Source organism: Choloepus didactylus, chromosome 10, assembly GCF_015220235.1.
Source record: "Choloepus didactylus isolate mChoDid1 chromosome 10, mChoDid1.pri, whole genome shotgun sequence".
Lineage (NCBI taxonomy): Eukaryota > Metazoa > Chordata > Mammalia > Pilosa > Megalonychidae > Choloepus > Choloepus didactylus.
Window position 1 is genome coordinate 101365895 of NC_051316.1, and position 17532 is coordinate 101383426.

Genomic DNA, 17532 nt, shown 5'->3' on the forward strand with positions numbered 1-17532 from the left:
CATTCTTCCTTCATACTTCAGCACCCTTGCATATTTTGTTTGCACTACTGAAAACGTTTCCTACTTCCTCTTCACCTGGTGATCTCATCCTTTGAAACCCAGCCCAAGCATCACTTTTCCCTATTCTGCGAAGCCTGCCAGGTCTACACGTGCTCATGGTTACTTATGCTTTTTCTTTATAGCACTTCTTGGAGTATGAAGTCATGTAGCTGTGTGATCATCTGAGTAATGTCCACCTTCCCTGCTGGACTATACATTCCACAAGGATGTGGGCTTTGTCCTGGCCAACACTGTCTCCCCAACACGTGGCACATGCTCAGCATGTGTGTTGAATGATTGACTGGAGGAGTCATGTATTCACCAGCCCGGCCTTGGAGGTGCCTAAGACAGTCTTCCTGCCTTCATGAATCCAGGAAATGCCTGTTGGGACTATTCTGTAGAAGGATCCGAGGCAGATGTGGCACAAGGCCCTGCAGTTGATACTCTTGTTTTCTGCGGGAAGATAAATGCTAGGTAAAGGATGGCTGAGCCCTGATGTCCCCATCCTCCCAGGCCTTCAGCAGCGGCACCTCACTGGGCTGCGGGAGGGGGCTCTGCTGTGGAGCCCCTCGCTGTCCCTGAAGCCGCCCCTGGGCAAAGCAGGGCTAACTGTTGGGGTTTTGTTTGTTTGTTTGTTTTTTCACCATTAGTTGAGATTTGCCAGAGACCTCCTGCCCACACTTTGTGCTGGTTAATCCTGAGATGACTGCCAATGGAAATTCCCAGGCTCCTGATATATCCCTGGTCATGTCTCAAAGGAAAGTGGAAAACTGAGAGTAGTCCTCACCCAGACTCTCAACTGAGCCCGGGGCCTCTATAATGACTGCAAAATAGCTTTTCTTAGAATTGAAAGTAACATGATACATTTTAATTTCTTTTTTGCTTTTAGCCCAGAAGGCTCTTTGTTGTGGATATATCACTCAAAGTAGGTGCTTTGAATGGTGACTATGTATTAGAAGGCTCCCATGTCTGCTCTTGTACCCCCTACAGTCCATTTTGCTCAGCCACTAGTGATCCTCCCGCTCAGATCAAACTTGGAGGAAAGTGGGTGGGTTTCTGGGGACGACTGTGTTCCTCCAGCCCCCATAGACTTGCCTTTGCTGAACCTTGACTTTTATTTTCCTTTGGTTCTCATCCAGTGCCACTTTAAGTGGTATCATTTGGGGAACATTTTTGTCTGGGAAGACAGACTCCCTTATGCTGCCCAGTATATGTTGTGTGAAGACCCAGGCAAAAAATTTCTCAGAGACTAAGGATCAGTAAAAAAGTCTGCATTTCCTAGTGAGTTAGTATGTATCTTTTTTCCCCCTTTTAATATATTTTTACAGAAAACAAATGCTAAGTAAGTCTTAATTTTCCCGTCTTTGGCTTGGATGCCAGGAAGCTCAGAATCAAGTGTTGTGCTTAACCACTTTTCCTTTCCCCGGCCTTTGTTTCTTATATGATTTATCCCCTGGTATTCAACCTTGGCTTTTATGCTTACATGCCATGGACTTAAGCAGCCTGCTCATACCTACTAGGCTAATATCTCAGCTGTAAATGAAAATAAAGATAAAGCCTTTATTCTCACAGAGTGTATGGATGATCAAGGTCCTGTGAAAATACCTACCTGAGTGACTAAATGCTTCTCTTTCTTATTTTTTATTCTTGCATTTTTGCCTGTGTATAGTAACCATACTTTTTTTTTTTTTTTTTTTGAATTGTAAGCTGTCTCAAAAATTCCTGAAAGTGGATGGGCTTCATAACAGATTTCTTGACCATTAACCTGGTCATGAATCAACTTGCCGACTTGTGTGTCTGCCTGAAGGGAGGGACCTCTCCTGCCTCTGCCCCCCACCTCCCAGGATGCCTCAAACTGGGAGAGACTCTCACAGTGAGAGAATGTGGAAACTTCTCCATTCAGGTGGCTAAGGTGGGCTTCTTATTACACTTTCCTTAGCTTCTGGTTCAGTGACCCTCAGATTTCCTGAGGCTATCTCTGTTGACTTTTAGGCAACCTGAATTTTCCTTGGACTGAGCTTTGTAGCAACCAGAATTTTCCTAGTTTAGCAAAAGAGATAATTCTTAGCAATGTGCACTGGTTTAATATTACTACTACAACTTTTTACAGCAATTTTCAGCTTTCTGTAAACCTTTTCCATGCATGCTATCTCATTCAGTCTTCAAACTACCTACATGGTAGGTTTGTTTTTGTTAACTCCACTTTTCAAATGAGAAAATTGAGATTCAGAGAGGGTAGACCTATCATAGTCACAGAATTAGTGAGTGGCAGCTATAGGACTCAGGTTTATCCCTCAATGCCCTGGGCTTTTCTTTTCCTCTTGTTTCCCTCTTGGTACTCCCTGAATGAGCTGAATATTGGGAACTACCCCAGGGACAAGAGATTGGGGTGCTCTAGACCCTGCCTCTGTCACTTCACCTGGAGCCATTTCACGTCTGTTTTACAAAATGGAGGTTTTGAACTTGGTTTCATTTAAAATAAAAATTTTAAAAAAATATTTTTTTGCCATAAGAAGAGTGGAATCCCCCTACCTCCCACCCCACCCCCCCACCCTCCACTTTGGGCCTACCTCATTTTCTAAAAATCTTAGTAATCGTTTTCATTTCTTAGAAAACCAGAAGTAGGTGGCAGAAGTGCTCAGAAGAGCTGGTGGTTTCCGAGCTGGTTTAGCAATGGGTAAGGTGGTCAATGGCTCTCTGTGTTTTTCCACCCATCCAGACTGTGTAGAGTCCAAATGAAATGTTTTCATGGTCATGACTTTAGTCATGACTTTCTCAGTCACTCATTTTTCTTGCTTATTGAAATCGTATGAGAAATCTATTTTGCGATTGGAACCGGGATAGTTAAGGTTTTGTTGTTGGTATTGTTTTTCGCTTAACTTGGGGGTGAGGCTTAGGCTGAAGTGTAGATTGCAAGAAAGACATTCATAAATGAAACATTCTTATGAGGATTGTTTCATCACGTTTCCCCCATCCCCTGGAATAAGCTGAGGGTGTTGGGTCATTAAATTACTAACTGTGCTGACCTGGTGGGGTCATAAGAAAGGTTCATACTGAGCTTGTTCATCAAATGTTTGTTTTTCTAAATAAAAGTTTAGTGTCTTGAGGTTTCTCCAGCCAGTTCATCTGATACATGTGTTCTCTGTCTCTGAACATGTTATGACATCCTGACACTGCAAATCACCCTCCTTGCCTTACTCTGCTTCTGCTTGCTCTCTCTTTTTACTCAGGACCCACAATTATCAAGAAGAAGAAGACATAGACAAAGAAAAAGGAAAGGAAGATGAAGAAGAAGAGTTACAGCTAAGGGACTGGTTTGATCCAGCGTAAGAAGTGGAGGGTCATCCCCTGTGCTCAGCAGGAGGTAGTGGGGGCTGTGAAGGCCATTGAGAACATTCCTGATTTTGGAGAAAGGCACTTAGCATGTATTAAATCTTTAACATTAGACTTTGGATGAAAACTAAGGGTCCAAACTGTTTTGACCCAAATGTTTGAGCAACACAGTGATTCTGACACCAATTGGCCAATGGTAGCAGATGAATCATAGAATATTGGGGTTGGAAGGGTTCTTATAGGCCACGGAGTATTGTGGAAAGCCACGGATCTTGAGTCAGACCAAGAAAATTCCCTCTGAGATTCAGTTAATGCATCTGTAAGATGGGGATAATGATAAAAAGTATCATGGGGCCCAGGCATTCATTCATTAAGCAAGCATACCCACAAATGTTTATCAAACATCTATTATTTGCTGGGCCAGTCCTTTTCAAACTGCTGGTCATTGCCTATTAGGGTATTCAGAAAAAGGCTTAATGTTCCAAGCAGCTTTTTTTTTTTTTTTAAAGGAAATGGAATAGAAAATATCAGAGGGCATCACATGAAGTAAGGATAACTATTGTTTAGTAAAATGTTTGTTTACATATATATGTGTGTGCTTGTACTGGGTTACAATACAAAGTATATTTCTCACTTTAAGTCATCAAAAAATTCAAAAAAATACTGACAGGAGTCAGGAGAAATCAATCAATATGGTTATGTTCAAGAAGCTCATGGTCTTTGAGGGGTGGTGGACATGAAAACAGTACTCGCTAAGACTGGTGAGGAGGGGTAATCAATTGACTTAGAGAGGCTACAGTTTGGGGCATGAGGAGGTGGGCGCTGTCTGGGATGACTGAGGCCTGGGAGACGGGGTGCCCCTGACCAGGAAGAGGGGGAGACACAGGTCGAGGAGGAGTTGGTGACGGGCTCCTTAGGGATGTGCTTGGACTGAGATGCTGGGGGCATCTGGAAGGATTCGTAGGGTGCCTGTGAATGTGTGGAAAGTGGGTGCTGGTGACATGGGGTGGGGAGTCATTGGGGTGAAGGTGACACTGGGATTCATGGGCCTGGATGAGGTCACCTGGGCAGAGGAAAAGGACCGATCTGCCTGATCCCAGCACTTAAGGGGCTGGTGGGCTGGCTCAGTCCGAATGGGAGATGGAGCAGGGCAGCTGCTGAGGGAGGAGGAGGACCAGGAGAGAAGTGTCTCTCTCCCGTCATGGGGGTTCTTGGGCTCTGGAAAGACTGAGTATGTTTTAGCAAGTTCTCTTATTATTGTCTGGAGCAGGGGGAATTCATATTTGCATGGAAGGATGGGAGTTTTGGCTTCCCTTGTGGACAACGTCATGTGAGGAAACAGACAATAGGGTGGCCATCTATGAGATGTATAAACATGACTAGAAATGTAAGGAGGGGGAAACATAGGCCGCTTTGTTAGGGACGCAAGATTCCCCAAGGGGCAGACTGGATGAGTCAGAGACAGTTACCACATTCCCTTCTAAGGAGGGTGGGTCAGTTTTACTGAGTAGGACTTGGGGGTCTTGGGCCAGGGCTGGCTTACTGGGAGCAGAGAGGAGATGCAACATTGCCACCAGCTGTCACTCTCTCCTCTTTCACCCAGGCAGGGTTCAGCTTATCCAGAGGAATGGTGAAGAGATATTTAAAGAATATTGGTTTGAAGAAGCATCAAATTTAAGCCTTCTCAGAGCACCAAAGTATATTTATTACCTACTTTGTAATAAATGAATGAATGAACAACTAAATATATTTTATATAAATGGCATCATGCCTAAAAACACTATAATATATTGTGCACATATTTCCACATCTGTACATCAAGATCTCTTTGGCTACCATGACACCGAATCCTCTTGATTTTCCTCCTACTTCTCCGTTCTTCCTTCTCTGTTTCCCTTAGAGGGTCATCTGTCTCTTCCCAGTCATCAAATATCTTTAACTCTCATGTTTCCTCTGAGTCTGTACTTGTATGTAACTGCCCTCTTGACATCTCTGAATATCTCACTTGATCAAATGGATCTCTAGATTCCACCCCATCCTTGTTCTTCTCCTTAGTTTCCATTTCAGTAAATGGCTCAAGTCAGAGCCCAGGGAGACATCTCTGATTCATCCTTTTTCTCCATCCACCCCACAGTCCATTTTATCAGCATGCTCTGTCCATTCTTCCTTCAAAATATTCTCCTTGTCTCCATTCAACAGTCACATCTTAGTTCATGCCACCATCAGCTCTTCTCTGGATCACTGTCTAGCATACTGCCCCTTAGGAGTTCAGTAACTGCATCTCTTTTTCACCTTCTGCATGCGTCACAGAATTTGAACACTTCCTCTAGCCAAGCCTTGGATACCACAGTGTACCCACAAATACATAAAATTAAAAGCTACAAATAACCTAGGTTGGTGTGTTTTGGTTACAGAGGCTTTTTTATATGTGTGTGGGAATCTTTACTCTTGGTGGTACTGAACAAACCAATGTAAAATGTTTGGGTGCGCTGCTTGGATGGAAGGCATTTGGGAGCTCCAAGTCTTTCCTGGCCTCTTTGGCTCCTTTCAGAGCTTTCAGCTATTAGATGTCAGCCCCATCTTTGTGACCTTGGGCATTTTTGGCAGTCGACACCCATGTGGCCTGCCTTCTCTCACTTCTGTGTGAATTTTGATGACTGAGACTTTTTTTTAAATTAAATTCAGCTTTACTGAGATATATTCACATACCATACAGTCATCCACGGTGTACAATCAGCTGTTCACAGTACCATCATATAGTTGTGCTTTCATCACCCCAATCTGTTTTTGAGCATTTTCCTTACACCAGAAAGAGTAAGAATGGAAAATAATAATAATAATAAAAAAAAAACACCCAATCACCTCCCCATCCCACCCTATTTTTCATTTAGTTTTTGTTCCCACTTTTCTACTCATCCATCCGTACACTGGATAAAGGGAGTGTGATCCACAAGGCTTTCACTATCACACTGCCACCCCTTGTAAGCTACGTTCTTATACAATTGTCTTCAAGAGTCAAGGCTACTGGGTTGGAGTTTTATAGTTTCAGGTATTTACTTCTAGCTATTCCAATACATTAAAACCTAAAAAGGGTTATCTATATAGTGCATAAGAATGTCCACCAGAGTGACCTCTTGACTCCATTTGAAATCTCTCAGCCAGTGAAATTTTATTTTGTTTCATCTCACATCCCACTTTTGGTCAAGAATATGTTCTCAATCCCACAATGCCAGGTCCAGGCTCATCCCCGGGAGTCATATCCTGCGTTGCCAGGTAGATTTACACCCCTGGGAGTCAGGTCCCACGTGGGGAGGAGGGCAATGACTTCACCTCCCTAGTTGGGTTAGCTAGAGAGAGAGGGCCACATCTAAGCAACCAAGAGGCACTCTGGGGAGACTCTTAGGCACAGTTATAAGCAGGTTTAGCCTCTCCTTTGAAGTAACAAGCTTCAAAAGGGCAAGCCCCAAGATAGAGGGCTTGACATAGCAGACCGTTGGTCCTCAGTGTTTGTGAGAACATCAGCAACAACCCAGGGGAGGAAGCCCAACACTTCCGCATTTTCCCCCAGCTCCTCTGACTGAGTCCAGGAAGCTGATCTTATGCTCATCCTCCCTCCCCCCACCCCACTCCTTTCCTCTCCTTTTTTCCCTTCCTCCTGCGTTGCATTTTCAGGCTGTTCTCTGGCTTCTGAGGGTTGCTGATAGCGGAATTTAATAATTAACAGCTGGAAAATAGACAATTTTGATTTTAAAGTAAAATTAATATGTAATATTACTACTTTTTCTTTCTGCTAGAAGGAAATTTCCCATCCAAGTAAGCAAATGGGACACTGGTTTTCTGACCCGGTCTTTCTAGGCGTGGAAGTGGTTGGGCAGATGAGGAGCGTGTAGCAGGCTTGCCACCTGTGCAGAAGGGGAGTTCTCAGCAGGCAGGGCCGGGTCTCCTGTCTCTTGGTTTCAGTGCTTGACCTTGAGCCTGGTGCAGAGCAGGGACATAGGCAACGTGTGGTGAGGGAGTGGGTACCCTGGACTGGCCCTTCATATAAATTGGCTAAAGATACAGTACTTTCTCTTTCCTGCCTAAGCCCTTTATTTGCAAAATGAGGATGATGATAGCACACACTTCATGGGGGCTTGTGAGGATTTAATTAGATAATGATGTTCAAGTACTTAGCTCCTAATGCAAGTGTTAAATAAGTGTACCTGCTCCCTTGGTTTCCTCCACCTCTCCTCCTCCTCTTCCTTTTTTTTTTTTTTTTTTTTTTTAATAATATGAGCTATCATCAAATGTTTAGCTCAAACCCAGCTCAGGACTTAACAGCAGGCTGGCTCGAAGCTGCTAGAAGATGCTTGATAGGCTAAAGCTAAGGGGTGCAATAAACAAGGCAGCGATGAATGGGACAGTTTAAGTTCAGAAATCAGTTACAGAAGTATAAGCCACTTGTGTGTGTGTGTGTGTGTGGGGGGTGTTTATTGGTTTGAAATCCTGTCATTCAACAAAGTTGGGGATATATGTGATTAAAATCACCCTATAAGCTTCTGAACAACCCAAATCTGTCATTTCTCCGTCTGCACTGATGAAAATGCCGGTGTAGCTTAGTTTAGTGGAAATAGTCTTACTTTTAGATCAGAACAGACTTGGTTTCAACCCCAGCTTCCTCAGCATAGCAGTAATTTCCTTAAAAGAAGCAATATAGTGTGGTGGCTCAGAGCATGGATTCTGGAGTCAGACTATCTGGGTTCAAATCCAGCTTTGCCCCTTATTAGCTATGCAACATAGGGAATGTTACCTACCTCTCTGTTACAGTTTCCTCATGTGTGAAACGGGAATTAAAATAGCATCCACCACAGAAGAGTGCCTGACCCCACTGGAAGGGCTCATTGTGTGTTAGCAGCCATCATCAGCAAGCAGCTGGGTGACCTTGGACACGTTAATGAGCTTCTCTGAGTCTTGGTTTTCTTATACAGCAGTGATTAATACACTTCAGGGATGTTGCAAGGGCTAAATGAGAAAGTGTATGTGAAGGTGCCTGGCCCAGACTGAAGCAGAATCCATTTCTGATGATTGAAGAAAACTGAGAATTCTGTTCATCCAAGCTGCAGGGACCTGTGGGGTGCTGAGGGCAAAGCTGATCTCAGAGTTCGAGACACCAGCCAAGACAGGGCCAGCAGAGCAGTGAGAGCTGTGTCCATAGCCAGCTCTAGGTGCCTCTGAGCCAGCCAGGAGATGATTCCCACTGTGCTGGGAAGGAATGAACCCGACCAGGAGCAGGGCACAGGGCTGGGGTGGAAGGGCAGAGTCAGTGCAAGAGTTAGCAGGGATAGGAGGCTTGAGGGAGAGTGGACTGAGGCTCCCTTTTCCTCTGCTGGATTTGCCCGGCCTCCCTGGAAAAACCCTGCTTTACAGATGCAATCACAGCAGTTTGGCGAAAACAAAACACTGAGGACCACATGAAACACATACAATCCTTTACAGTTGGCCTCCAGCTGGCTTGTTCTTATGTAGCTTCCTGTGTTTATGTTGGCTTTGCCAACTCTCTTCTAAGCTTTCTGGGTGCAGAGACCATTCTCCCCCCTCACCTCTTTTGGTTTCCTAGTCAAGGGACAATGTTGTCTGAGGAGAGGGGCCACCCCCAAGCCCTGTGCTCCAGACTGAGCCTTGTAGAGCCTTTGTCAAGTTCCTTCCTCTATGGATGCCTCTGTCTCTTTGCCAAATGAATGCTATCGCCAGGACTTGGGGCCTCTTCTGGCGTAGAACCAGGTTCTTACCCAGAAATCCCTTTATGGCAAAAGGCAAAATAAAACAGCTTTTCCTCTGTCAGCTCTAATCTCACTCTCTCATCACCCTGAAATAAGAATTAGGGGTTTCTTAGGCTCAGATGCCACCCATGGGGATAAATAATGCCCAAAGATGTCATTGGTATCTCTGGAAGGAGCTTGGGAGATAGGGAAAGGGATTTAGAAATAGAACAGGGAAAGCAGGAAAGGAGGAAAGAGGGTATGGGACATAGAAGTAGGGTGTCCCTAAGTGCCCCTAAGATAGCCCTCAGAGGCTCCTAGGCCAAAGCCTCCTGTCCCTCACCCAGAAGATGCCCCTGCAAATGTCACAGCTTCCCACAAATTTTGTGGGTTCAGCCACAGGCAGGATTCAAAGACAATCATTGCAGAGAATAGTTGACCTGTTTTTCCTGGGACAGGCTCTCCAGGGCCTTAGCAAAGCTGTTGTGGCTCATAGGACTCTATGTTTTGTTACACAGCAAATGCCCAGAAGTTGTGACAGTGACCAGCTGGAAGGCTCCTGTTGTGTGGGAAGGCACTTATGACACAGCCGTCCTAGAAAACTATTATGCCAAACAGAAAATTACCGTGGGGCTGATGGTTTTTGCTGTTGGAAGGTAAGTTTCATGAATAAAGTTGTCTTTAACTTTTTCTTCTTCCATTTTCAAAATGTTTGTGAGGGACCCGTGGATTCACAGAGGCTGGTCATAATTTGTCGTAATATTAGAATACAGGCAAGTTTACATGGAACCGTTTCTGTCTCATTTCTGCTGAGGCCACAAAAGACTGAGAATAAACAATAGTAGGAGAATCCTCCATTCCGACCCCAAAGTGAGTGTCTCGGGATGCAGCCAGTTTCCATGGTTTCCCTTGGAAACTGCAAAAGTGCCAGCTACTGGTAGGTCCAAATGCATAGCATTACTTCTCAGCTCCTAAGAGCCAGGACCAAGGACAGAGGGACTCACAGCAAGTTGTAGGCACAGAGTGAGTTGAGCATGCTGGTTTTCCACGTTCAAGCATGGCCAACCACTCTCCTCCTTGGGTTTCTCAGGCCACTTTCACCCTTTGACCCTGGAGGATTTGATCTGGGAAGATTTGGCTGATCAGAACTCCCTCTTCCAAATGTTGGAGAAGTTCCTGTTTCAACTTCCATATCCTTGTTTAGAGCATTTCTTCCAAACTTCAGTTTTTTTACTTGATGGTAGCAGTTGTACTATTAATTTTTAAATAACTTATTTTGCTCTTGTGGAGAATTTCCAATTTGACTTTTTATCCCCCAAAGCAAAAGGAAAAGTTCAGTTTTCTTCAGTTTTTCCCCTGTGGGCCTTCCCATATGTACTTCTTCTGAAAAAGATACGTAGAAAGTTGATTCCTTGCCTTACACAAAGAAAGGACTAGGTTGCTCCCAGAGCATTGCGGAGGCCGGGCCTAGAGGAGATCCCCGAGAATCTGACAGCTCTCTAAAGACAACCTTCCCCAACCCAGAGCCCAGCAGCCATTGTTGTTATTAACAATACAATCAGGACTTGGTTAAGTACTAATTTCACTAAATGTGTCAGTCCCAGGAGCCTGTCTCTAACAAAGAAAGGTGACTGGAGTTTTTACATTTTTCCTCGATCCTGTAATGTTATGAGTTGGGAGCCAATGCTCAGCTCACCGAATCCTTTGGCGCAAAAGGGGACAAGCCGGCCATGATGCAGATTGATTTGATCTGGATGTTTCTGAAAATAATAGAATGTTGCCTGTTGCCACACATGGTATCAACCGTACATGTACAACTCTGCAGAACTAAACTGTAAATCGCATATCCTGGTGAAAGCTCTGTGCTCTCAGCTCTCAAGCAAGGGAGAGTAATATTTGGGATCATCAGCAATAAGTCTCCACAGATAGTGGATGTGGACTTTTAAGAAGTGTGATTTTTGGTTTGTTTACAAATAATATATGCCTGGAGCCAAGTGGTGCTTTAATCCTAAACAATGTTGAGCTTCACAATGACTTTTCCCCCATTGTTGATTCCAAAGCTTCAAGACACAATAGATTTTTCTTAAAGTTATAGTGTATTGAAGAGTTTCCTGTCACAAGCCATAGAGCAACATCAAGTTTACTTTTTATTTAATTTTTCTTTCTTTCTTTCTTTCTTCTTATTATTTTTAACCTTGATTTTTTTTGATTGTTCACAAACCACACAGTTATCCAAAGATCCAAAGTGTACAATCAGTTGCCCACAGTACCGTCATACAGCTGTGCATCCATCACCACAATTAATTTTTTTCAATTTTTAGAACATTTTCTTTTACTCTGGAAAAGAGATAAAGACAAAAAAAGGAAACTCAAATCCTCCCATACCCCTAACCATTCCCCTTCCATTATTGATTCATAGTATTGGTATAGTACGTTTGTTAATATTGATGAAAGAATGTTAAAATACTACTAACTGTAGCATATAGTTTGCAATAAGTATATTTTTTCCTATATGCCCCTCTATTATTAACTTCTAGTTATAGTGTCATACATTTGCTGTAGTTCATGAGAGAGATTTCTGATATTTGTACAGTTAATCACAGACATTGTCCACCACAAGATTCACTGTTTTATACATTCCCCTCTTTTAACATCCAACTTTCCTTCTGGTGACATACGTGACGCTGAGCTTCCCCTTTCCACCACATCCACAGAGTATTCAGCACTGTTAATCATTCTCACAATGTGCTACCGTCACCTCTGTCCACTTCCAAATGTTTAAGTTCACCTGAGTTGAACATTCTGCTCATAACAAGCAACCATTCCCCATTCTTTAGCCCCATTCTATTTCATGCCTCTGAGTTTACATATTATAACTAGTTCATATCAGTGAGACCCTACAATATTTGTCCTTATGGGTCTGTCTTATTTCACTAATATAGTGCCCTCAAGGTTTCTTCATCACCATTTTTTTAAGATGGGTTTGTTCACACACCATTCATTCCATCCTAAGTAAACAATCGATGGTTTGCTGTATAGTCACGTATTTATGTATTCAACACTGTCAGCACTATCTATATAAGGACGTCTCCATTTCTTCTACAAAGAAGGAGGAAGAGTCAAAGAATGTAGAGAGAAAAGAAAAAAAAAAAAAGAGGAAAAAAAACCATGACAACTAGGAAGTGATAAAAGGAAAGATAGCATTAAACCAAAGTAGAATAAAGAGTCAGACAATATCCCCAATGCCAAGAGTCTCATAGCCCTCCCTTATGCCTCCCCCATGCATTTAGCTTTGGTATACTGCCTTTATTACATTAAAGGAAGCATACTACAATGTTTCTGTTAATTATAGTCTCTAGTTTGCTTTGATTCTATTTTTCCTCCAATCCCACCCTATTTTTAACACCTTGCAATGTTGACATTCATTTGTTCTCCCTCATGTAAAAACATATTTGTACCTTTAATCACAATTGTTGAGTACCCTAAGTTTCACTGAGTTATACAGTCCCAGTCTTTATCTTTCCTCTTTCCTTATGGTGTCCCAAAGGCTCCTAACCTTCTTCCTTCAGCCGTACTCACAGTCACCTTTGTTCAGTGTACCCACATTCCTGTGCTACTATCTCCCAAAATTGTGTTCTAAACCTCTCACTCCTGTCATTTCCTTTCTGTCTGTAGTATTCTCTTTAGTGTTTCCTGTAGAGCAGTTATCTTGTTCACAAACTCTGTCATTGTTTGTCAGAAAATATTTTAAACTTTCCTTCATATTTGAAGGACAGTTGGATTCTTGGTTGGTGGTTTTTCTCTTTAAGTGTCTTAAATATATCACACCACTTCCTTCTTGCCTCCATGGTTTCTACTGAGAAATCCGCACATAGTCTTATCAAGCTTCCTTTGTATGTGATGGATCGCTTTTCTCTTGCTGTTTTTGGGATTCTCTCTTTGTCTTTGACGTTTGATAATCTGATTATTAAGTGTCTTGGCATAGGCCTACTCAGATCTATTCTGTCTGGGGTATGCTGTGCTTCCTGGATCTGTAATTTTATGTCTTTCATAAGAGATGGGAAATTTTCATTGATTATTTCCTCTGTTATTGCTTCTGCCTCTTCTCCCTTCTCTTCTCCTTCTGGGACACCCATGACATGTGCATTCTTGCATTTCATGTTGTCATTCAATTCCTGGAGACCTTGCTCATATTTTCCATTCTTTTCTCTGTGTGTTCTTTTGTGTATAGGCTTTCAGGTTTCTTTCTCTCCAGTTCCTAAGTGTTTTCTTCTGCCTCTTAGGATCTGCTGTTGTATGTCTCCATTGTGAATTTCATCTCTTGTGTTGTGACTTTCATTTCCATAGATTCTGCCAGTTGTTTTTTTCAAACTTTCGATTTCTACCTTATGCATGCCCAGTGTTTTCATTACATGCTTCATCTGTTTTGCCATATCTTCCCCAAGCTTTTTAATTGATTTAGCATTAGTTGTTTCAATTCCTGTGTCTCAGTTGAAGTGTAAGTTTGTTACTTTGACTGGGTCATAACTTCATTTTTCTTAGTGTAGGTTGTAGTTGTCTGTTGTTTAGGCGTCTGGTTTTCTTGGTTACCCCAATCAGGTTTTCCCAGACCAGAATGGGCTCAGGTCTCATAAGGAGGCAATAGTATCACATCTCCCTGACGGTGTGTCTTAGAAGATTGATACACCATTTGAGACCTCAAGCCACTGTGCTTTTCTGCCCAGCAGGTGGCATCTGTCAGCCTGTCACCCCAGACTGGTGTGAGGAGGTGCGGCCTGTTGCTGTTTTCCTTCAGGCTCTGGGGTCTGGTTCTGAATGGATGGCAGGTAGTAGAGCTTGGCACCACTTCTTTCCTCTTAGGGAAAATACACCCCCTGGGGAGATATCATTTGAATTTGAATAGTCTCTCTGCCTCTGCTGTCTCCACCCTTGTCTGGGTCATAGTGCTGGGAACTGAAAATGGCTGAGTCTTTCTCCACTGAGCCGAACAAGGGACAGAAAGCCCCCCTTCAGGGCCAGTCTGGGGCCACCCTCAGTTTCACCTGTCAGCCAGAGACAGCACCTGGTCCTCTTTGCTCCCTCTCTCTCCCAGAGAGGTCCTCGGCTCTCCAAGGTCAGCCATCACTAAAAGCCTCTGTCTGCTTTCTGGGGATTCATAGCTTGTATTGAGCAATCAACATTTGTTAATTAAAACCCCAGTTGGAGCTGGGCTGAGGTATATTCACTTGTTCAGAGAGTGCTGCTCTCTAGCACAGCAAGACTTCGCAGTTTGGGCTGCCATGGGGGACAGGCTCTTGGCTCAGGTCCACAGTTTTTACTTGAAGATTTTATGCTGTGATCTCAGGCGTTCCTCCCAGTCCAGGCTGGGTATGATGTGTGGACAGTCACATTTGTCCCCCAGCAGTTATTCCAGATTATTTACTAGTTGTTCCTGGTTGTTTATTGGTTGTTCCAGGGGGACTAACTAGCTTCCACTCCTCTCTATGCTACCATCTTCCCCTCCTACAAGTTTACTTTTTATATTGTTCAGATATATCTCTCCATTTAAAGAATCAATACAGCCAACTTTATAAACATACTTTATCTGTGTGTTAATATGATAAACACAAGCAGCAACAAACAATTGCATTGTTACACTCAAAGTAATACTCTCAAAGCATCATGAATGATCAGTAATTTGATCATCAGATTAAATTCAGGCAGCATTCACTGAATATGAGTTTTGGATGTGGACAAGATGTATTTAGCCACCTGATTCTGCCTTCTTATTCTTCCCTATGATTCTGCTACCATGCCCTCACAAGATATTGTGTAGCTTGGGGTTGCAGATGACATCACTATAATGTTTTTTTGAATGAATGGATAAATGGTGAAAATAAGGTTAAATCTGAGGTTGTTTGCTCTGATGTTTGGATGGATCTTACAATATTGGTGTCTGCATAATGGATTGGTGTTTTGGGTGACAATGAGAGACAAAGAGTATGAATTATGTAATATGGAGGGAGTGCCATGTCCCAAAAGCCATTCTCTGGATCAGAGAAGAGTATAAGTGAGTGCCAATGGCTGGACTTAATGCATCCCCAAAGGATTTAAGTTCACATCCTCCCCACATCTAGTAGGACAGTGGCAACACTGGGGTATACACTGAAGTCTTTGAAGGGGACTCAAGAATCAGCTCCCCTTTTCCTTGCCCAAAGTCTGAAACAATTAATGAATAAGACAAAAGGGTGAGGCAGATGGTAGTAATCATCAACTTAATTTCTGGTAAAGCTGATATTGGAGAATGTGGCTTATATCTGCAGGCCCTGGGCTTCCTAATACTGAACCACAGAATATGAAAGACTTAGGCACCCATAATCACCTGCAGCACTGGAAAAACTGCAGGCCTCCGGATGTAGGGATAGGACCTTTACCACTTACTGGAAGACACAGAGTGGTCAGACACACATGTTCTCTTAGACCAGTCAGCTTACAAGAGTGAGAGGAGGTGAGAGGAGAGGAAGGGGCAAGGGCTGTGCATGCTGTTTCTCTTCCAAAGTTGGCAGATAAGTCACTCCACCTCCCCAAGGTCTAAGTAACTGAATGGCAGAGAGTGGTGAGCAGGGTTACACTGACAGACAACCCTGCACATGAAAATAAACATCTGGGTTGGAGAAAAGTCATTCCCCTCCTAATTGTATAATACAGATAATATAATTATAATGGCATGTGGTCTCCTGCAGAAATTCAGGAGGTTAAATTTATCCCTTTCTCCTTTGTTTCAGATGCATTGAGCATTACTTGGAGGAGTTCATAATATCTGCTAATAGGTACTTCATGTTTGGCCACAAAGTCATATTTTACATCATGGTAGATGATGTCTCTAGAATACCTTTGATAGAGCTAGGTCCTTTCCGCTCATTCAAAGTGTTTGAGATCAAGCCTGAGAAGAGGTGGCAGGACATCAGTATGATGCGCATGAAGACCATTGGGGAGCAAATTGTGGGTCACATCCAGCAATAAATTGACTTCCTCTTCTGTGTGGATGTGGACCAGGTCTTCCAAGACAACTTTGGGGTGGAGACCCTCGGCCAGTGGGTCAGCTACAGGCCTGGTAGTAAAGGCACATCCTGAAGAGTTTCCTTATGAGAGGCGGAGGGAGTCAGCAGCTTTCATCCCATTCAGCCAGGGGGATTTTTATTACCATGCAGCCATTTTTGGAGGAACACCCATTCAGGTTCTAAACATCACCCAGGAATGCTACAAGGGAATCCTCCAGAACAAGAAAAATTATATAGAAGCACAGTGTCATAATGAAAGCCACCTAAACAAGTATTTTCTTCTCAACAAATCCACAAAAATCTTATCACCAGAATACTGCTGGGATTATCATATAGGCTTGCCTTCACATATTAAAATTGTCAAGGTATTTTGGCAGATAAAAGAGTATAATTTGGCTAGAAATAATATTTGATTTCAAATTGTGCCAGTAGGTTTCTGAATTTGAGAGAGTATTATTCTGGCTACTTCCTCAGAAAAGTAGCTCTTAATTTTCACTTTAAAAGTACTAACAAAACTCCAACAACACAGCAAACATATCTATTCTGCCTTGTAACTTTTAGCCTTGTAATATGTGAGAATGAATCTGTGGTAATCATGTAAATTCTCAGTGATTTCTTATCTATTCTGAGTTTAGAGTAAATATTATCAGCTGAACCAAAATGTTCCAGGGACCAACCAGGTTATGCACAGAGAAATCAGCATCTCAGAATTGAGAAATAACCATTACAACTCAGGAATAGATGTAACTGCTATAAGAGCTTACAGTCTAGGAACCTTTACAATACACCTTCCCTTGATAACCTGTGTTCTCAGATTCAATTTTCAGTTTGCCCATTATAGTTAATCCATATTAGTGAGACATTGTATGTTTGTCTTTTCATTTCTGGTTTATTTCACTCAACGTCCATTCACCTGGTTACATACCTCACAGATCAGTGATCTTTGATGCCATTATTGTAATTGTTTTTGGGTGCTACAAACTGTGCTCGTATAGAACAGTGAACTTAATCAATGTTGTGTGTGTTCTGGCTGCTCCACTGATGGACTTTTCCCAGCCTCTTTCCTTCTCATCAGGCCTCCCTATTCCCTGAGACACTGCAATATTGAAATTAGGCAAATTAATAACCCTTCAATGGCCTGTAAGTCTTCAAGTGAAAGGAAGAGTCAAATGTCTCTTACTTTAAATCAAAAGCTAGAAATGATTAAGCTTAGTGAGGAAGGTACATCAAAAGCTGGGATAGGCCAAAACCTGGGCTTCTTGTACCAATAGATAGCCAAGTGGTGAATGCAAATTAAAAGTTCTTGAAGGAAATTAAAAGTGGTACTCCAGTGAACACATGAATGATAAGAAAGCAAAAAGCCTTACTGCTGAAATGAAGAT

General features: G+C 42.7%; 1 pseudogene; it reads left to right on the forward strand.

Annotated features, from left to right (window-relative positions):
- LOC119505329 overlaps nt 1–16824 on the forward strand; it is a 32021-nt pseudogene extending 15197 nt beyond the window's left edge.
- Nucleotides 16825–17532: the final 708 nt, after the last annotated feature.